Source organism: Oncorhynchus kisutch, linkage group LG26, assembly GCF_002021735.2.
Source record: "Oncorhynchus kisutch isolate 150728-3 linkage group LG26, Okis_V2, whole genome shotgun sequence".
Taxonomy (NCBI): Eukaryota; Metazoa; Chordata; class Actinopteri; order Salmoniformes; family Salmonidae; genus Oncorhynchus; species Oncorhynchus kisutch.
Window position 1 is genome coordinate 1,071,824 of NC_034199.2, and position 22,023 is coordinate 1,093,846.

At 40.6% G+C, this 22,023-nt stretch overlaps 1 protein-coding gene and 1 long non-coding RNA gene across 3 annotated transcripts in view; one reads left to right on the forward strand and one right to left on the reverse strand.

Moving 5' to 3' along the window:
* LOC109870890 (Krueppel-like factor 12) overlaps positions 1 to 22,023 on the forward strand; it is a 157,877-nt gene that overhangs the window by 34,522 nt on the left and 101,332 nt on the right. The gene's annotated exons all lie outside the window — the stretch shown is intronic.
* On the reverse strand, positions 15,361 to 20,987 carry LOC116357703 (uncharacterized). The gene is made up of 3 exons (XR_004205622.1): positions 20,412 to 20,987; positions 15,659 to 15,885; positions 15,361 to 15,583 (listed from the first exon to the last, which is right to left on the reverse strand). It is a non-coding gene; the product is annotated as an uncharacterized LOC116357703 (long non-coding RNA).

Here is a 22,023-nt window from a genome sequence, read left to right on the forward strand (position 1 = left end):
CAATAAAGAAGTGGAATAAAATGTATTCCAATCTACAAAAAGCCTACAGGTGTAATCTACTCCACTATTTGCTCAGAGTTAGATTTCCCAATTGACTTGGGGTTAATTGATATTTCAGTTACTATAGGGATGTCCAGTCCCCCTTTGATTAGAACCCTGCCTGTGCTCTAACACAGCATACTTTTCATTTACCTACCCATGTATTTCAGCATCCGTGTTCTTTTGACTTGTATGCATTGGATATGGCATGTAGGCCATATGGGGTTGAGACATACAGGGCAAAACCTGGGTGGTCAGTAGCATTAACACATGTTAATGCACTTGGCCCATCACCTGTACAGTGCATGCATACATACGTTCCTATTAAATTCCTCATTTTATGGTATACACATTGCCGGGCCGCCAGTGCTATGTCTTTATAGAACACTAGTTAGCCAACTAATAATGTTGTGTAGTTGCATGAACAGTGTGCTCAAAGATAATGATAACTAACCCTGTACGCTATCATCTGCATTGTGTGATGGTAGTTATATCATTGGAAATATGTTTATTGTGTGACCAACAAAGGGCTCATAACAACCACTATACAGTATGTAATGTATGTGTCTCTCAGTCATTTAGTTGTATGATTGATGATTATGTACTGAGTATGAAATGCAATCAGAAACATAAGCTTCCTCCTCTACAGCACAGATTCTCACTGGCAGTGGATACAAGAGCACCCATTTGGAGAGAACATTAGATGGCAAAGTTTTCCCTAAATGCTTATGACAAACTATTTCCAGAACCAGCCATAGCCAGTGTTATGAGTGAAGATGGAATGTGTTGTTCTTTATCATTGCCTGGGTACAAGGTCATCACTAGAGCATCATGGGTAGGTCACATTCATTCGGAAGTATCTGAGTGTAACGGTACCGCTGTATCACAGAAAAGTAGCATGTTAGGCTGTATGCTAGCTAGCTGTATCACACAAAAGTAGCATGTTAGGCTGTATGCTAGCTAGCTGTATCACACAAAAGTAGCATATTAGGCTGTATGCTAGCTAGCTATATGTGAATAAACCACCAGACATCACAAGTAAAGTTACAACATGTGCTTATCTTTATTCACATCATCTGGTGTCAAAAGCTAGAAGATTAGATATGGCATAAGGACTCAAAATAATTTATCCCCTTGTCTTTGTCGAAAATAACAGATAACATTACTAGCTATAATCTAGCTAGATAACATTAGCTAGCATGCTAGCTAGCTGTCAGTGTCATCCATATCAGCAAGCTGTCAGTGTCTGTGCCCTCCCCTCCCTATTTGTTGTTGTTTCACTCCATTCTACGTGGAATTCACCACAACGATGTGTGTGCACACCCCCAATTCATGCCTATCTATTAGTAGCCTTGTGTGGATCAAATCAAATTAAACTTGATTTGTCACATGCGCCAAATACAACAAGTTGTAGACCTTACCATGAAATGCTTACTTACAAGCCCTTAACCAAGAGTGCAGTTCAAGAATAGTATTATTTACCAATAAAATAAAATAAAACAATTATAAAAAGTAACACAATAAAATAACAATAACGAGGCTATATACAGGGGGTACCGAGTCAGTGTCCTGGGGTACAGGTTAGTTGAGGTAATTTGTACATGTAGGTAGGGGTGAAGTGACTATGCATAGATATTAAACAGCGAGTAGCAGCAGTGTACAAAACAAATGGAGGGTGGGGTGTAAATGTAAATAGTCCCGTGGCCATTTGATTAATTGTTCAACAGTCTTCTGGCTTGGGCGTAGAAGCTGTTAAGGATCCTTTTGGTCCTAGACCTGGTGCTCCTGTACCGCTTGTCATGCGGTAGCAGAGAAAGCTTTGGTGATTGGAGTCTCTCTGACAATTTTATGGGCTTACCTCTGACACCACATATTATATAGGTCCTGGATGGCAGGAAACTTGGCCCCAGTAATGTACTGGACCGTACACATGACTTTCTGTAGCACCTTGCGGTCAGATGCCGAGCAGTTGCCATACCAGGCAATGATGCAACCGTTCAGGATGCTCTTGATGGTGCCGCTGTAGAACCTTTTGAGGATCTGGGGACCCATGCCAAATCTTTTCAGCAAGTAGACAAGGAACTGAAATTGAGATTCTCCCCTATGTTCTCCTCCCTATACAGTAGGCACTCATAAAAGTATAGATTTAGGCATTCACTTAATTTTCTGTTCCTACTTCAAACCAAATACTCTTGACAACTTTATCTTTAGTACTGTTTTCAAGGCTCATGTGGAAGAAAATACAACTCCAGCCTTAAACTACACTGAACAGATCTAGCGGCTAGGGGTGGGTTATTTAGGAATGAGCCAAATAATGAACAGTAACCAGAATGACAAGAAACCTATCTGTGTGTTTAAAAATATACTAAGACTTCCTCATGCACCAACAAAGGAAGAGCACAGAGAACAGTATGGACATCATGTAGTTCCTAAAAGGATTACATATCTTGGTAACACTTTTCTTGACACCCAGCGTCAGAACACGATATGATGGTAATGATATCTGATATCTTTCAAAAGAGCCACATTGGAAAGGATTATCTACACATACTGACCAGCTCATGTTATAGAAAGAAGCGTGCTACATAGCAGACCAATCCAAACGAATCTTTCGGCATGTCCAGCCCTTCCATTATCTCAGCCAATCATGCCCAGTGGGAAGGTTCCCCCGCTTTTTCTGTGGTTAAACCAACAAGGCTTGTAATTTAACAATTGTATTCGTATCTGCAGATCGCATACACGTGTTTTTATTATGGCACATGAAAGGTCACATGGTTCAGTAAGCATTTCTGACAAAAAAAAAGCATTTTGATAAAAGAATGTATGTTTATGTTCAAATACCTCTCCTGTAAAGTAGTGACTTGCGACATATGTTTCCTGAAACGAGTCACAAACATCTGGAGGGGTGTTGTTGCACAACTCGGAAAAGGATATTAACAATGTAAGAATTCTCCAGAACTATACCAATCACCAGGATAAAGTGACTAAGGGTGCAGTTGAAATCATTGAGGGGCCACAATTTTGGGGAGCTTATATCACGCTATACCACAATACATATATATTTCAAATGCCAAGATTCAGAGACCATTGATTGTGTGCTTTTGAAGTGACAGGCTACAGATTCCATGCCTACCTATCTACAAGATTGATAGGCTGTTTACAATATGTTAATTACCCTATGTGAATGCAGTCGTACACACAGCTTTTTTTTACCAAAATAATGCAAACTAAATGATGAAAGTAGTAGCCTAGATATTCATGCATGCAAAAACAATACTAAATAGCTGTTTGGCTTGGAATACCGACACAACTGCTCATGCTAACGAAAGAATGCGAAGAGAACAAAGGAGTGGTACCAAGTAGGTCCAGTAAACAAAATATCGAATCGATAAAAGCATGCCAAAATCTATATTTAGGCTAGTTAAATTAACACTAAAGAAACGCAGTAAACAAAAGGCGAATGGAGATCCAAATAACCAAAACATAGCCTAAAACCTACTATAGTGAGATGCATCCATGCACCGATGTCTTGCCAAACAAATAGGCTCCAAACATGGAAAGCCATGCTGCTCATGAGTACAGCAACACAAACTCATGAGTGGCACAATACACTTCTGTGGATCAAATTCGACTTACGAAATCAAGCAATTCCAGCCTACCATAAACATGTTTCCAATATGTACAGTTCCAATTACAACCACGAAAATCAATAGGCTACCAAGAAAACCATAGTAGAATGTATCTATTTCTAGTGTAGGATTCTAGGCTAACCTGGGCCGGCTCCTCTGTTCCAAGATCGCCAGGAACAGTAGGAGGTGGAGGGGGCTGTGGAGCCATTATCCTTGCAGCTTTTGTGGAAAGGTGGGTGGGCTCTGCATGTGAAACTAGCTGGAGCTCAGCAGCATTGCCGTTGCTTGGTGGTTAGATGTTGCTTCTCATCGCTCTCATTCTCATTTTGGCTTTGTTTGGGTACTTAGTCAAAGCCAATTTCTGATATCCATCATGGCAGTGGCAGATTAACTGGTTCCAGCTAGCTAAGTAGGCTAAGGCTAATAACACTAGCACTTTTTAAGGCTAGCTATGAAGCTAACTAAACTCTGTAGTGGTTGGACATGAGGCAGAGTTGAGTGAAGCTGCTTCAACTGTAAACTTGACCCTGCCTTTGTGAATCCAAATCAAATATTACAGCTTGCATGTAACTAATTTGTTCTATCAATAACACTCAATCTGATTGTATACAATCTACAATAATTAATAATTGAGTAATAAGTGCTGAGTGAAAGTGAATACATTTAACTTTTAGTCACCTTTGAGTAAATTATACTTAATTTGTTTAGCAAGATGGACTGTTTGGAATGTAACCTCACAGTAAAACCTATGTCCACACTATAATACAGTGGTGGAAAAAGTACCCGATTGTCATACTTGAGTAAAAGTGAAAGTCACCCAGTAAAATACTACCTGAGTAAAAGTCTAAAAGTATTTGGTTTGATATATACTTAAGTATCAAAAATAAATGTAATTGCTAAAATATACTTAAGTGTCACGTTCTGACCTTAGTTCCGTTGTTATGTCTTTGTTTTAGTTTGGTCAGGGTGTGAGTTGGGGTGGGTAGTCTATGTTCTTTTTTCTATGTTTTGTTTATGTGTTTGGCCTGGTATGTTCTCAATCAGAGGCAGGTGTCGTTTGTTGTCTCTGATTGAGAATCATACTTAGGTAGCCTGTTTTCCCCATTTTAGTTGTGGGTGATTGTTTTCTGTTTAGGTTGTTTCCCTGACAGAACTGTGCGCTTTTGTTTTCTCCGTTTTGTCATTTTGTTTGAGTGATTTTCTTTGTGAACATTAAATATGAACAATTTCCACGCTGCGCTTTGGTCTCATTCCAACGACGATCGTTACATTAAGTATCAAAAGTAAAAGCAAATGTGTGAATAATTACAAATTCCTTATATTAAGCAAACCAGACAGCACAATTGTCTTGTTTTTTAAATTTACGGATAGCCAGAGGTACACTCCAACACCCGACATAATTCACAAATGAAGCATTTGTGTTTAGTGAGCTCGTCAGATAAGAGGCAGTACGGATGACCAGGGATGTTCTCTTAATAAATGTGTGAATTAGACCATTTTGTGTTCTGCTTGAGTTTCAAAATGGAACAAGTTATTTTGGGTGTATGGAAAATGTATGGAGTAAAATGTACATTATTTTCTTTAGGAATATAGTGAAATAAAAGTAAAAGTAGTCAAAAAAAGAAGTAGTAAAGTAAAGATAAAACGACTACTACAGTAGTACTTTAAAATATTTTTACTTAAGTACTTTACACCACTGCTAGAATACAATGTAGAGTGCATGCCAAATACATTGTTTCCTTAGTAGAATGCAAGTGTGAATAATGGAATGGAGTTTGAGAGTTAAGCTACAGTATGTTTATGCTTGTTCCTCTCACCTTTGGCCTTTACGTCTCCTCTTGGTCCAATTGTATACTTTACCTGAGTGCTGTGTTGATTATAGGTAAATAATCTGATAGTGTTGATATTGATGTTTTGATGATTCTTTGTTGGTGGGAAGGCTGGATAAGTCAGGAGGACACTTGAAGTGAAATTAGAGCACATTGGGAGGAAGTTCATATAGCCATATAGTTTTGTGATTAAGGTTGTAATTTGAGATTGAGATTTAGATTTGATTTGTAATCTGTAACAAGGCATGGATGTGGGTGTTTTGAGGTCAAGTGGATCAGTTGAATTGACCCACAGACAGAGTTTGAACACTATTACCAACACTTTCAGTGTTTTACTAAGAGTTCAGTTGTACAAATCATTACCAGCCAATGGTGATATCATTCATTAGAAGTAGTATGCAAGGACAGGAAAATGTATTGTGTTAATATCTGGTCATCCACAACAGTTGTTTGTGTGTACACCATTTTGTATTATGTATTATTTATCATGTATTGTGGAATAAGGATTAAGCATTGTAAATAAGGACTGTCATTTTCTGCTCCTGACAATTGCTTTCATAGTGTCTTACCAAAGGTAGCACTGAGGTAGCAGCACTCGGCTCTCTTGAGACCGGTTCAAACATTTCAAGGAAGAATCCAAAGGAAAATAAGCCTTTTAAAATGGAAATTCTGAGGCCATTCACAGAGTGCCAGAAAAGATTAACCAAAAAACTAAAACGGTGTCCATCTGAGTACATCCAGATCTGAGGAAAGAGCGAGTCCAAACAGCTATCACACTCTCACACACACACACACACACACACACACACACACACACACACACACACACACACACACACACACACACACACACACACACACACACACACACACACACATACACATACACATACACATACACATACACACACGTACACATACACATACACATACACACACACACACACACACACACACACACGCACAATATCCGTGAAGTAGGACTATGTGGAGAAACAAATTACAGGAGGTTGTTGGGAGTTCATTTTTTTTGTCAGTGTTAAAATGGAAAGACAGAGCTTTTTCACAATCATTTTTGGTGATGTTGATTTAATCCAGAAATATGATAATCGAATGGAAGCTAGTTAGATTTAGGAAGAAGAACCGGGGGGGCTAGATGAGGTCATTGCAAATTTAAATCAAATCAAATTGTATTTGTCACATGCGCCGAAGACAAAAGTTGTAGACCTCACAGTGAAATGTTTACTTACAAGCCCTTAACCAACAATATATATTTTTTAATAATTAAGAAGTAAAAAAAGTGTTAAGGAAGTTTTCACAAAAAGGAAAAAAAAAGTCAATTTAAAAAAAGAAGAAGAAGAAAAGGCCAGCATCTAGGAGTCGTCTCTTCCCTGTTGACATTGAGACTAGTGATTTGCGGGTACTATTTAATGAAGCTGCTAGGTGAGGACTTGTGAGACAAATTGTTTCTCAAATTAGACACTCTAATATACTTGTCCTCTTGCTCAGTTGTGCACCTTCCACTCCTTTTTCTATTCTGGTTAGAGACAGTTAATTTCTCAGAACAGTAATAGACTGACGAGTTTCAGAAGAAAGGTCTTTGTTTCTGGCCATTTAGAGCCTGTAATCGAACCCACAAATGCTGATGCTCCAGATACTCAACTAGTCTAAGAAGGCCAGTTTTATTGCTTTTTTAAAACTTCTTCAGGCTAAGGGTCCTTTTTTCAGAATTTCCGCCTGACTGACGTGTCCAAAGTAAACTGCCTGTTACTCAGGCCCAGAAGCCAGGATATGCATATAAATTGGTATAATTGGATAGAAAACACTTTGAAGTTTGTAGAAATGTTAAAATAATGTATGAGACTATAACACAATTGATATGGTAGGAGAAAATCCAAAGAAAAACCACCAACATTTTTTTGAGGTCCCAGGCTCTTATAATGGAAAGCTATGGGTTCTATGCAATTCCAGATCCCAGATTGCGATTCCTATGGCTTCCACTAGATGTCCACAGTCTTTGTTCAAGGTTTCAGGCTTGTTTCTTCCAAAACGAGGAAGAATTTGGAGTTTTGGTACAAAGAGTCACAGTGAAAAATCAGTCTGTGGGCACGTGAGGAAGAGGACGCGCACTTGCTAATTTTATTTTAGAGGGAGCTTTTTGGATTAATTTGTCTGCATGTTGATCGAGTGGATTACTCGTTCAATCGATGGCGCCAACTAAACAGACTTTTTGGGATTTAAAGAAGGATTTTATCTAACAAAACGACCATTCATGTTGTAGCTGGGCCCCATGGGATTGCAAACAGAGGAAGATTTTCAAAAAGTAAATTATTATTTAAATCGCTATTTGTGTTTTATGAAGCCTGTGCTGGTTGAAAAATATGTTGATGTGGGGCGCCGTCCTCAAACAATCGCATGGTATTCTTTCGCAGTAAAGCCTATTGTTAATCGGACAATGCAGTTTGATAAACAAGAATATAAGCTTTTAACCAATATAAGATACTTGTATGTTCATAAATGTTTAATACGATTATTTATTTGAATTGCACGCCCTCCAATTTCATCGGATGTTGTCGACAGGTGTCCCTCTAGCGGGACGCCTAGCCTTTTAATCAGCACAACAGTTTTCAGCTGTTCTAACATCATTTCAAAAGGGTTTTCTAATGATCATCTAGCCTTTCTAAATTATAAACTTGGATTAGCTACCACAAAGTGCTATTGGAACACAGGAGTGATGGTTGCTGATAATGGGCCTCTGTACGCCTATGTAGATATTCCATAAAAAATCTGCCTTTTCTAGCTACGATAGTCATTTACAATATTAACAATGTCTACACTGTATTTCTGATCAATTTGATGTTTTTTCAATGGACAAAAAAATAGCATTTCTTTCAAAAACAAGGACATTTCTAAGTGAGCCCAAACATGTAGGTACATGTAGGTAGAGATAAAGTGACAATGCATGGAAAATAAACAGAGAGCAGCAGCAGCGTTAAAATGGGGGTGGGATAGGGACAATGCAAATAGTCTGGGTAGCCATTTGATGAGCTGTTCAGGAGTCTTGGGGGTAGCAGCTGTAAGGATCCACCTCTTTTTTTTCAATTTTTGCCTAAAATGACCCAAATCTTACTGCCAGTCGCTCGGGACCTGAAGCAAGGTTTAAAATGTTAGAGAAGACACTTGCCAGTTGGTCAGCGCATGCTCAGAGTACACGTCCTGGTAATCAGTCTGGTCCTGCGGCCTTGTGCATGTTGACCTGTTTAAAGGTCTTACTCATATCGGCTATGGAGACCGTGATCACACTGTCATCTGGAACAGCTGATGCGCTCATGCATACTTCAGTGCTGCTTGCCTCGAAGTGAGCATAGAAGTAATTAATCTCATCTGGTAGGCTCGTGTCACTGGGTAGCTCGTGGCTGTGCTTCCCTTTGTAGCCCGTAATAGTTTGCAAGCCCTGCCACATCCGACGAGTGTCGGAGCAAGTGTAGTATGATTCAATCTTAGTCCTGAATTGACACTTTGTCTGATTGATGGTTCGTCAGAGGGCATAGCCGGATTTCTTATAAGCCTCCGTGGTAAGAGTTCCACTCCTTGAAATCGGCAGCTCTAGCCTATAGCTCAGTGCGGATGTTGCCTGTAATCCATGGCTTCTGATTGGGTTATGTACTTACAGTCGTTGTGGGGATGACGTCATCGATACACTTATTGATGAAGCCAGTGACTGATGTGATGTACTCCTCAATCACTGCCACCGTAAGAATCACAGCACATATTCCAGTCTGTGCTAGCAACACAGTCCTGTAGCTTAGCATCTGCATCATCTCACCATTTCCTTATTGAGCGAGTCACTGGAACTTCCTGATTTAGATTTAGCTTGTAAGAAGTCATCAGCAGGATAGAGCTATGGTCAGATTTGCCAAAGGGGGGGGGGGGGCAAAGGAGAGCTTTGTACACGTCTCTGTGTGTGGAGTAAAGGTGGTTTGGAGTTTTATCCCCCTCTGGTTGCACAGAACTATTACAGATGCCGCGTTCTGATACTTGTGACCTAAATAGTACAGTCGTGGCCAAAAGTTTTGAGAATGACACAAATATTATTTTCCACAAAGTTTGCTGCTTCAGTGGCTTTAGATATTTTTGTCAGATGTTACTATGGAATACTGAAGTATAATTACAAGCATTTCATAAGTGTCAAAGGCTTTTATTGACAATTACATGAAGTTGATGCAGAGTCAATATTTGCAGTGTTGACCCTTCTTTTTCAAGACCTCTGGAATCCGCCCTGACATGCTGTCAAATAACTTCTGGGCCACATCCTGACTGATGTCAGCCCATTCTTGCATAATCAATGCTTGGAGTTTGTCAGCATTTGTGGGTTTTTGTTTGTCCACCCGTCTCTTGAGGATTGACCACAAGTTCTCAATGGGATTCAGGTCTGGGGAGTTTCCTGGCCCTGGACCCAAAATATTGAAGTGTTGTCCCCCGAGCCACTTAGTTATCACGTTTGCCTTATGTCAAGGTGCTCCATCATGCTGGATAAGGCATTGTTCATCACCAAACTGTTCCTGGATGGTTGGGTGAAGCTGCTCTCGGAGTGTGTGTTGGTACCATTCTTTATTCATGGCTGTATTATTAGGCAAAATTGTGAGTGAGCCCACTACCTTGGCTGAGAAGCAACCCCACACATGAATGGTCTCAGGATGCTTTACTGTTGGCATGACACAGGACTGATGGTAGCGCTCACCTTGTCTTCTCCGGACAAGCTTTTTTCCAGATGCCCCAAACAATCGGAAAGGGCATTCATCAGAGAAAATGACTTTACCCCAGTCCTCAGCACCTTTTTCAGAATATCAGTCTATCCCTAATGTTGTTCCTGGAAAGAAAGGGATTCTTTGCTGTCCTTCTTGACACCAGGCCATCCTCCAAAAGTTTTTGCCTCACTGTGCGTGCAGACGCACTCACACCTGCCTGCTGCCATTCCTGAGCAAGCTCTGTACTGGTGGTGCCCCGATCCCGCAGCTGAATCAACTTTAGGAGACGGTCCTGGCGCTTGCTGGACTTTCTTGGGCGCCCTGAATCCTTCTCCACAACAATTGAACCGCTCTCCTTGAAGTTCTTGATGATTCTATGAATGGTTGATTAACCTTTTGCGTGTAGGGGGCAGTATTTTAGTTTTTGGCAAAAAAACGTACCCATTTGAAACTGCCTGTTTCTCAGCTCCGGAAACTAGAATATGCATGTAATTGTCAGATTAGGATAGAAAACACTCTAAAGCTTCCAAAATCGTAAAATGTTGTCTGTGAGTATAACAGAACTGATATTGCAGGCGAAAGCCTGAGGAAAATCCAATCAGGAAGTGCCTCTTATTTTGAAACCTCTGTTCCTATGCATGCCTATCCTCCATTTAAAGGGATATCAACCAGATTCCTTTTTCTATGGCTTCCCTAAGGTGTCAACAGTCTTTAGACATAGTTTCAGGCTTTTATTTTGAAAAATGAGCATGAAGGATCACATTGCGTAAGTGGAGAGGTGGGGGCTCTCAGAGTGAGTTTTGCGCAACTGAGTAAAGCCGCCATTGTTTCTCCCGCTGTTATTGAAAAACCTACACACTCGGTTGATATATTATCGAATATATATATATATATATATTTTTAAACCTGAGGATTGATTATAAAAAACTTTTACATGTTTCTGTGGTCATTATGGATATTATTTGGAATATAGGCCTGCGTTGTCGTGACCGCTCTCTCCTGTGAATTTCTGAACATAACTCGACAAACAAACATTGTTTTTTTGGGTATAAAAATAATCTTTATCGAACAAAAGGAACATTTGTTGTGTAACTGGGAGTCTCATGAGTGAAAACATCCGAAGATCATCAAAGGTAAACAATTTTTTTGATTGCTTTTCTGATTTTCGTGACCTAGCTACTTAATGCTTAGTGTACATAATGTAATGCTATCGATAAATTTACACAAACGCTTGGATTGCTTTCGCTGTAAAGCATAATTTCAAAATCTGAGACGACAGTTGGATTAACAAAAGGCTAAGCTGTGTTTTCCTATATTGCACTTGTGATTCCATATGTTCCATATGGTGGGTATCAAGAGCGATTGCGCATTAGATGATACCTGTGCTTATATGGTTTTACTAAACAGTACGCTCAAAATAGTACAGTGTGCTATTGTTATTTTCTCATAACATTAATAAAAAATACATTTCTGTTATTGTGTCATGAACACACATCAAATGTGGTTTCCACAATGTTAATACATGCGAATCAATGTTTTAGATGTAGAAAAAATTGTAATCGAGCACAAAAGCCAGGTTTTGTTTTCCTTTGGAAATACAAGTTCAATGATTTACATTTTCCACCTACCGCTGACTGAAAATCAAGCTCATTTGTCTTTAATTTTACAACTTTTATCTTACACAGTGGAAGTAAAAGCTGAGGTTTTAAGCATGGCACATGAGGAGATGTAATCTCTTGATGTTAAAATCTAGTTCATGTTGAGTGTGTTATTTTTTTAACGATGTTAACAGTCTCGTAGCAGTCTCTCTCTCTCTCTCTGCCTCTCTCCCCCGCCCCTCTTTCTGCAAGCTCGTTCTGTGTGCTCTGAGCTCGGCTGGGCTTTGGCTTCAATTCACTATCCCCCCTCTACCCCTCTCCCATCATTCACCCTCCACTCTCCTACTCCACCTCTCCACTGTGCCCCCCCCACACACCTCTAGAAAGCAGCTCCTCAGTTTTTCCCCTTTTCCAACCTCTCTCACCCTTCCTCACCTCACCCCCTTGTTTATCTATCTCTCTCTTTCTCTCTCACTCACAGACACACACTCTACTACCCCCCGACCCCTCCCCCATCATCTGTTCTTCCCCCCTCGGCCCGGGGCAGCAGGTCCAGTCTCTGTGACACAGATGCACACAGTTGCTCTGGGCGCTCGACATGGGAACAAAGCATTGGCGGGGCCGAGTGGGCCCGTCTGTTAGAGAGAGAGAAAGAGAGTGAGAGTGTGTGTCTGTGTGTCTGTATGTGTGGGTTGGTGCTCTCCTGAAAATATAAGCAGATAACAGAAGAGAGTAGAGGAGGAACTACACTTTCTGTCCTCTCTTGTTTAAGATACATCAGGTCCAATACACATCATTCCACCTCTACTAGCTGCCAGAACTCCCAATTTTACGGGCATTTTGATCTTGGAAAATATTTCCATTCTGACTTATACTAATGCACCGCACCACACACACATACACACACACACACACACCATTTAAAAATTTACAGTTGAAAACAAGCCGTGATTAAGAATGAGCAATTCCTTTTAAAAGTGAATACATCTTAGAATCATTCACTTTCCCTGACACACTACCATTGGATATGCACTGGAATAGATTCAATAGAAAATACTTCCAGTTGCACAATGAATGGACTGGACTGCCAGTGTTCAGGATCAAATGAATGTTCTTACAATCAGTTTGTGTGTGTGTGTCTGTGAATATGGGGTTTAGCGTGGGTCCAAGGTCAGGGTTTTCCTCAGAGGCCTATCGCCTCCTATTGATCCGCTATCATTCTGTCTGGCTGTGGCTCCCTGGCCCTTACCCCTCTACACCAGCCAATTGGTTCAGTCATCACAGAACTGATAGCCATCAGGGAGTTAGGAGTGATGGAGGGTGGAAGAGGTGGGTGGGGGTTATGGGTGCAGGATTGGATGGAGGCTCCTGTTGCGCGCGCACACAGACACACACACACACACACACACATCACACACACACACATCACACTATCTCTCTCTCTATTTCTCTCTCTGACAAACACTCTGACACACACCCTTCTACCCCCTTCGTTTTTGGGGAGTAGAATTGGCGTCATTCTTGCCTGCCTCCTCTCTGGGGATATAAGCGGGTCAGAGGACGGAGAGAGGGGGAAGGGGGTTGTAGATGCCTCAACACTCCACAGCCCATCTCAGCCCCCACCCAGTCTCCCTCACACCTGGGATGGTAATTTAATTTCGGAGCAGATCAAATGGAAAGACGATCTTAATCTCCTCTCCTTTCCCTGTCCCCCCCTCTTTCCATCTCTCCCACACACAGAGCCGTATATTTTGCTGATGAAGGTCTGAGGTCTGCAACTAGACCTAGTCTGAAGATAGTAGCCATAACCATTGTGTGTACATAGCTGCTATTTTCCTTGTAAGGGAGGGCTCCAGAGTACAACCACACGTTCGACTTTGCTGTGCGAGTAAAAAATGTATCGGTCGCATCGGTGAGAGCTGCAAATTCTAGCGGGTCACATCAATCAAAACACATTTTAGAAGTGGCTAAAATCATGATTTTGATCTGATCAACTCATGAGCTGGTGCCACCAACTGAAAATGTTAGTGTCACCAGGGCCACCAGGGGAAAATGTTTGTCCGGAGCCCTAGGTTCCTATTCCTTTCCGAACCATATTACTGTAGTTACATGGGTATAAGGGCAACTTAATGTAAAGCTATATACACATTTTACCTTAAAAGGTGTCAGGAAAAGGTTTCCTTTTTCTACTAAGCTAACATCTGGAATTGTTTTAAGATGGTCATACCATGGATTTCTAGCTATTTGGTTTTGAATTTTAGGACCCCTTTAGGTGGCAAATTGTTTTCATTTTTTATTATTTTATCAAATGTGACACACCAACTTGATTCGGTCTTATATAATAACATTTAATTGGTGTTTATTTTTTTATTTTTTTTACATTGAACAAAAGTAGAGACTCGGAGCTAGAAAATGATATTTCATACACTGCAGATGAGGAACAACGGGAAAGTAATTCTGCTTTGAAAGTTGATACACTTTTGACAAAATGGTCCTTGAATATTTTGGTACACCTACTGGAGAGCTCTTCTTTGTCTACATCTTCCTAATCTGATTTTGGTGCAGGTAACGTTGTTCTTCACATTACGTTCCCTGGTAAACACACACACTATCAAATAAAAACAACGTTTATTTGTCATATGCACAGGATACAGAAAGGTGTAAATGGAACAGATAAATGGTTACTTGCATAGTGGAGTCTTTTTTTTGTACATGTAGCTTGCTAGCTAGCTAAAAAATAAATCATAATCCCAACCTATACTACTAGAAATACAAACTGACTGTCATAGCTTGCCACCATGCATAGATCTGCAGGTAGCTAAAGCTAACTAGTATTACTATGCAGCCCATACACGTAATATTAACTAGCCAGCCAGACAGCTAATGTTAGATAGCTAGCTAAAATTACGCTTGAACTAAATTAGAAATGCTATAATATCTTAAAATGGAGCTAGACTCACCTGTATACATGGATGAACGACACTCCCTCTCTGTAATGGATGCCAGGGTTGCCCTTAGTTTGAAGATGTTATCCGGTGACAGGTGTTTTATAAAACAGCCTTCTGTGTTTACTTTTTGACTCACTCCACTGATTTCAAAACTCGCTCAACACTGAAGTTGTTCCAAACATTACATTGAATGTTTAAGGTTAAGTATAGGCATTAACTCTGAATTGATAGGGTTAAGGTTTGTGATAGACTAAACAAAGATCTCAAAAACAACTTCCTATCACTGGAATTGAGCATGCAACCAATTGCTCCAAAGGCAGATGCTTAAGTAAACTGTAGCCTTAACCAAAACCTACTTGAATGTAAGAGCACTCACTGTTGCCCCTAGTGGCCGGTTTCCACGTAATCTCCCGACATCCTAAGACATGGATGGACATCTAATACTGATTTTATCACAGATGACCTGGTTGTGAAAAACACTGCTATAGGTCGGCCACCTTCCACTGCAGGTGCAGAAGTCCAACATGCAAAAAAACTGATATCTCTAGTTTAAACTGACAGATTTGTATGTGGATTTTTTTATTATGTTATTTACTTTAAGTAAAAGGAGAGAGCCTAGATCCGAGCCGTGGGGGACACCAGTAGTGAGACTATGGGGTGCAGACACAGATCCTCTCCATGTCACCTGGTAGGAGCGACCTGCCAGGTAGGAACCTCCATGACACAGAGAAGAGCGGTCTCGGTTGAGTGACCCATCTTGAAGCCTGACTGGTTTGGGTCAAGAAGGTCATTCTGAGAAAGATAACGAGAAAGTTGATCAGAGACAGCACGCTCAAGGGTTTTGGAAAGAAAAGAAAGAAGGCATACAGGTCTATAGTTTTTGATGTCAGATGAGTTGAGTGTTGGTTTCTTGAAGAGCGGAGCAACTCAGGACATTTTGAAGTCAGAGGGGACATAGCCAGTGGTGAGAGATGAGTTGATGAGGGAAGTGAGGAATGAGAGGTCTCCAGAGATGGTGTGGAGAAGGGAGGGGGAGATGGGGTCAAGCGGGCAGGTTGTCGGGCGGCCAGACCTCACTAGTTGCAAGATGTAATCTGGAGAGAGAGGGGAGAAAGAGGTTAAGGCGTAGGGTAATTGTGTGTGAGTGAGACCAGTGGACTCAATAGGCTGAGTGAATGAGTAGCAGATGTAGTCAACCTTTTTTTCAAAGTGGTTTTCCTAAGTTGTCCTCTGAGAGGGAGGGGGGCTGAGAGGATGAAGGAGAAGGTGGAAAGGAGTTTCCTAGGGTTAGATGCAGAAGCTTGACATTTAGAATGGTAAAAAGTGACTTTAGTAGCAGATACAGTGGAAGAGAAGGTAGAGAGGAGGGAGTAGAAGGATAATATGTCCTCCCCGAACTTTAGTTTTCCTTCATTTTTGCTCAGCTGCCCACAGCCCTGTTCTGTAAGCTCGCAATGAGTCACTCGGCCACGGGCCAGGAGGGCTGAGCCGGCCCGGGAGGAAAGGGGACAGTGCAAGTCATAAGATGCAGAAATGGAGGAGAGTAAGGTCGAAGAGGCAGAATCAGGAGACAGGAGGGAGAAGAACTCAGGAGAAGGGAGAGATGATAGGATAGTAGAAGAGGAGAGAGGAGTGGTAGAGAGCGAAGATTGTGACGACGCATGACCAGCTGGGTTGGGGCTGAGTGGTTAGGGTTGAAGGAAAGGGAGACAGAAAAGGAAACAAAAGTAGTGATCAGAGACCTAGACAAGGTTTGTAGTGAGATTAGTAGGCGAGCAGCCTCTAGTAAAGATGAGGTCAAGCATATTGCCTGACTTGTGAGTTGAAGTGGATTGGGAAAGGGTGAGATCAAAGAGACGAGGAGGGGTAAGAGAGAGTTATAAATAAATAAATTGAAGACAGACGAGGTTGAAGTCACCAAGTACGAAGAGCAGTGAGCCATCGTCACGAAATGAGCATAAGGTGTCAATCTCATTGAGGAACTCTCCTGTTGAGCAATATATGACAATGTTTAAGCTTGAGTGGATATGAATATATAGCATTCACAACATTTGGTTTGGAGCTATAATACAGTTATGAAAGTTATTAAATTCAGGCTTGGCTCAATTGCTTTCAACGGGGAAAGATTGCTTCTGTACACGACTTCCGTGATAATCATTGAAAACGTCACTTTGCCATGTGGAGCTATTCCAGTCGAGTTGTTTTCACTTTTCACTTGCGCTTCACAGTGAGGCAGAATAAGAAGAGAAAGAAGCTGTTCTCCATCAATCTAGTGTATCATTATAAATCCCTTGAAACGACACTACTGTTTACAGTGATATTTATTTACGGACAGTGCCAAAGTGGTTGAGACAATTTTTTTGTAATTCAGACAATTATTTTCAAAGTGAGATCATGGATCATCGTGGCTATAATCCAAACTTGGGTTAGTTAACTTTTTCTAGCTAGCTACCCATTCGGCAAAAGGGACTAACTATATTTGATCAGAAACACCAAAGCTGAATTATTTAAGTGCTATTTTTATTTTATTTTTATGTGGTAGTTAGTCACATTTTGGTTAGCTATTTAGCTAAATGCTGTCTAGCTTGCTAGATATTTAGCTAGCTAATTATAGAGAATCCAATCAAAACGCATCTTTTCACAAATCGGTAAAATAATATGTTACTTGTGTAGATACTCCTCTAAGAAAACCAAGGTTGATAAACCTCATGTCTCTATCATAATCCATTCAAAACTTATTGGAATTTTTACCCTTGTAGGTCAAAATAAGGGTGACTAAGTCGATGGAGGCCAGAGAAAGAAAGTGATCACAAATCAGGAAAATAGCATTGCGTCAGCTAGGCTGGATGCTGTGTGAGTATTAAGGTTACCGGACAAGCTTACTATTGAACTCATCATCTTTCTTCTCAAATCCGGAGGTCATAAAACCATATAGAGGTGAGATAGATACGCTGTTCATATTAACCTCTCTGGGATCGTTCGGGACGCTAGCGTCCAACCTCGCCAACAGCCAGTGAAATTGAAGGGCGCCAAATTCAAAACAACAGAAATCTCATAATTAAAATTCCTCAACAATACAAGTATTTTACACCATTTTAAAGATACACTTCCTGTTAATCCAACCACAGTGTCCGATTTCAAAAAGGCTTTTCGGCGAAAGCAGAACATATCATTATGTTAGGTCAGCAACTAGTCACAGAAAGCATTCAGCCATTTTCCATCCAAAGAGAGGTGTCACAAAAAGCTGAAATTTAGATAAAATGAATCACTAACCTTTGACGATCTTAATTCAGCTCATGTAATGCTTGTTTAGCTTTTTGAGACTTGTGGAAAAAACTGGGAAGACGACGACCACCAAAGCATTCATCCATGAGTTCAGTGAGTTCTGTTGACCACTCTGTCAACAGAACTCATGGAATATTATTGGATGTATTAGGTTAAAAAAAATCAACTTTTTGAGTAAAATGTTAATACTTTAAAGAAAGACCCCGCTCAACAATTCAGAACATGAAGAATCATATTTGTCTTGATAAAAATGTATTTTTTTAACATAAGGAAGTGTCATCACCAAAGCACGTTTTCACCCACTTTGGGCAGAGTGGGGGGACAGCCTTGACAATATTTATTCTATGTTTATTAGTTAGCTAAAGAGCCAGCTAACATTCATTATGCATGTGTTGTCATCCAACCATTTCTGGTGGTTAGCTAGCTAATCTTAGCTGTTTAAATGGCAACCTCATCACATTGATTGGGAATTCACTGACTGGCTATGGCTAGCGAACTCTCATTTTCTGGATATGAATGATAATTGACAATTTTTCATCCAGGAAATTACACATGCCTCTAGCTTGTGTTGCTTGCAGTAAGCCAAATATTTTAATTTTTTACCCACAAATGTCATCATCTTTGTATTCTATGGTCAGAAAATGACATCCTCACCAAAACGTAGAAATGACAGCCAAAATGTAGTGATAGACAAGGCTTTATTAATGAAGCCTAAATGAGCATTACTATTTAGTGTTATGGTTTATGTGGAGACTTTTGCCTGTCACCTTTAAGGTACAATGATATGATGTTTTTACTTTCTGTTGTTGTATTTCACCTTTATTTAACCAGGTAAGACCCATTGAGGCTAAACACCTCTAATGCTAGGGCAACCTAGCAAGAAAGTGAACAGTGAAATAGCAGTGTGTACATACAATATTACAATACAATACAAAATACAAAGTTTCACAACTTAAAGAAAACTGCAGCTATCACAAACAGTGTCATCGATCAGAGTCTTAAAAACAGGCAAGGACACCAACTCCCCTATCTTAAATATCTTTTGAAGCCTGTTCCAGGATGAATATTGTTTCCCCATCTCAGTTCTAGCCTTAGGAACAGACAAGCACTTTGGGGATTTTAGTGTCTCTAATGCAAGCAACTGCGCAATGATCACTTATAATCATTAGGGAAAATACCAATGACCGAGTATTTATGCAGATTGTTAGTTAAAATATCAATAAGTGTTGCCTTAGAGATGTATTTTGGATTGAATTGTGTGACTGCATTTATAATTTCATTAAAATGCGTGGTATTGCTCAATCCTCTTAGGTCCTCGTCGTCTGGAGATACCCAGTTCCAGTTTAAATCGCCCATAAGCACCATTTAATTTCCCCCAACCACACATCAGTTAATTCAGAGAATCCAGGGATTCTACTTTTGCAGACGGAGGTCTATAACATCCTTTTAAATCTAAGTTCACAGCATTCGATAACTGCAATGCTAAAAACTAAGACTGTTTTGGTTTAGATAAAGACCTTAGTTCAGTAACCACATATCTGTCTTTAATATAAATGGCTATACCTCCACCCTTACTTCGTCGGTCACGTCAATAAACATAACCATCCAAGCCTATAGACAGATTTACAACAGATTTCTTAGGCCAGGTCTCGGACAGAATTTTAAGACATCTGAGTCAATAGTGTGAACCCAGACTTTTATCATGTCCATTTTCAGCATCAGACTCCTCACATTAATATGCATCAGTCCAAAGCCTGATCTAGTGTTTAAATCATTTGGAGTGGGAAGTTCATCCATTGCCAATGGGCCTGGGTTTGGGTGAATGTTTCATGACACCAAAAGCAGAAAGAATAATGAAGCACCTTGATTTGTTGCTTCCCAAAATCTCTACACTTTGATTTAAAAAAATAATCCAAACAGTCATCTGATACAACAAACAGTTTTTAGCCAGACTAAACCCTGTAGATGAGAAAGTTTTATAAGCATGTCTCAGTAGGAGTCAAATGGTAACACAATCAGACCCCTCTGAAAGATAAAAGCTGCTGTAACATCAAGGTGTTCAGCTGTAGTCAGAAACCAAGCCCGGCCTTGCTGCCTTAGTTAGAACGTCAGCGCGTTTCATAACGCGCCCGGCGCCTTGCCGTGCTCTACTGCACATTGAGCCCAGTAGAATGGTCATTCACTGTGTCCACCTAGCTGGGGTATCCTGGGCTAGCAAGCCCAGTGCATCTAGATGCCATGCCACCGCGCAGAGACCGACCTCTGGCTTCCACCACACAGCACAGAAAGGCAGTAGAGGAATCAGAGATTGGCGGAATACAGTTGACAAACTGACCTTTGAGGAGTATCCAAGGGTAATCAGCCCAACGTGTCTCGACAGTCAGTCAATGTGCAGATGTATCCTCTTGGCTTTCAGGGAGGGCACCACACTGGCACTGTCTCCTCGTGTCGAAAATAGCAGATGTCACTGCTTGGTTTACTAGCGATTTTAATGCTTTAATCATGTAGGATTTTAGATTTTTACCTGTTGTTTAATGACAACTCCCGCAGCCTATAACTGTTTTGCTTAGTAATAAAATCTGTAACACTTAATTTGTTTCAAGTGTGACAACTAGCTCAGTGGAACTGCCCTGCCTCCATCTTTAGTTCTGCCCTGTCGATATGTTCCATTGTTTTAAAGAACATGCATTCTGTGATTTGATCACACACAGGGCAAGAGCCTCAAAATTCATCCTACAACTCTTTCAAAAGAAAATGGCACATCAGAACCATTTTCCAATGGTCCTGCTTTCGAGAAAGAATCACTCCATTAGCTCAATACTCAGCGTTAATTCTCCTTCTCTGCTGTTTCTGGGTGGTCATTACATAGACAACCACTGGCCTGTTCTACCCATTGATTTCATGTGGGGAAGCTGCTCCCGGACAGTTCATTAGAGTAAATCAGTGTTTCCCAAACTTGGTCTTGGTGAACCCAAGGTTTTTTTTGGCCCTATACAGCTGATTCAAATCAAACTCATCAAGCTTTGATTTTCCATAAGGGAGGGAGTTCCTAATATGGACACCATTTACCTGCAGTATAATCAGTTCACTGGATCAGAAAGTGACCACTACTACCGGTCTGTGGAAATACTGTAGAGTATTAGACTACTGAATGAAACTGCATTCACGGTAAATGGTGCATGTCTTCTAAATCAGAAATTACCTTTACATTTCAACCACGCTACAAAGAATATCGTCGGCACTATGGATTGAATCGAGCCCTTGACCTTTCTATGAAAAACTACAGTTTTAGTTGGTGGTGTATGTCTGTGAGGTGGTCATTTGAAAGGAGAGAAAGAAAAAACCTGTCTCTCAACAGCCTCCTCTCCGCTCAAGTCGCTAGAGTGAGGCTCCACCCGTGGTTGCCATAGCAATGCTATCTGGGCCCACCAAGACCTAAAGCCCAAGGACAAACTGGACAACAATACAAAAGCTGTACACAGCCAGGAGTATCTGGTGAATTCAGACCTACACACACAGCTCTACAGCCAGGAGTATTTGGTGAATTCAGACCTGCAGAGGATTTCTGCCTGCTGGATATCAAGTGTGAATCTCCCCTATTTACCTTTTTTCAAACAGGGAAGTCATATTGAGATTAAAGTCTCTTTTGCAAATGAGCCCTGCACAATACAAAAATGAACATATCGATAGGCAAGTAGAGAAATGATTAAATACACATTAAGACAGGATTTTTTGTGTGTGTGTATAAATACAATCTCACAAAGTGAAAATATCTCACACACATGTTTACAAGGTAAACTTAATGCTTCAAAGTCTGTTTGCATCCTGGCAGTTGAACTGCTTGCAGTAAGGATTGGTGAACATGGATACAAACTAAACTTGTTTGCAGACATGATATACCTGACCAATATTGAAAACTCAATGCCCCCTGTAACAGAGACGCAGGA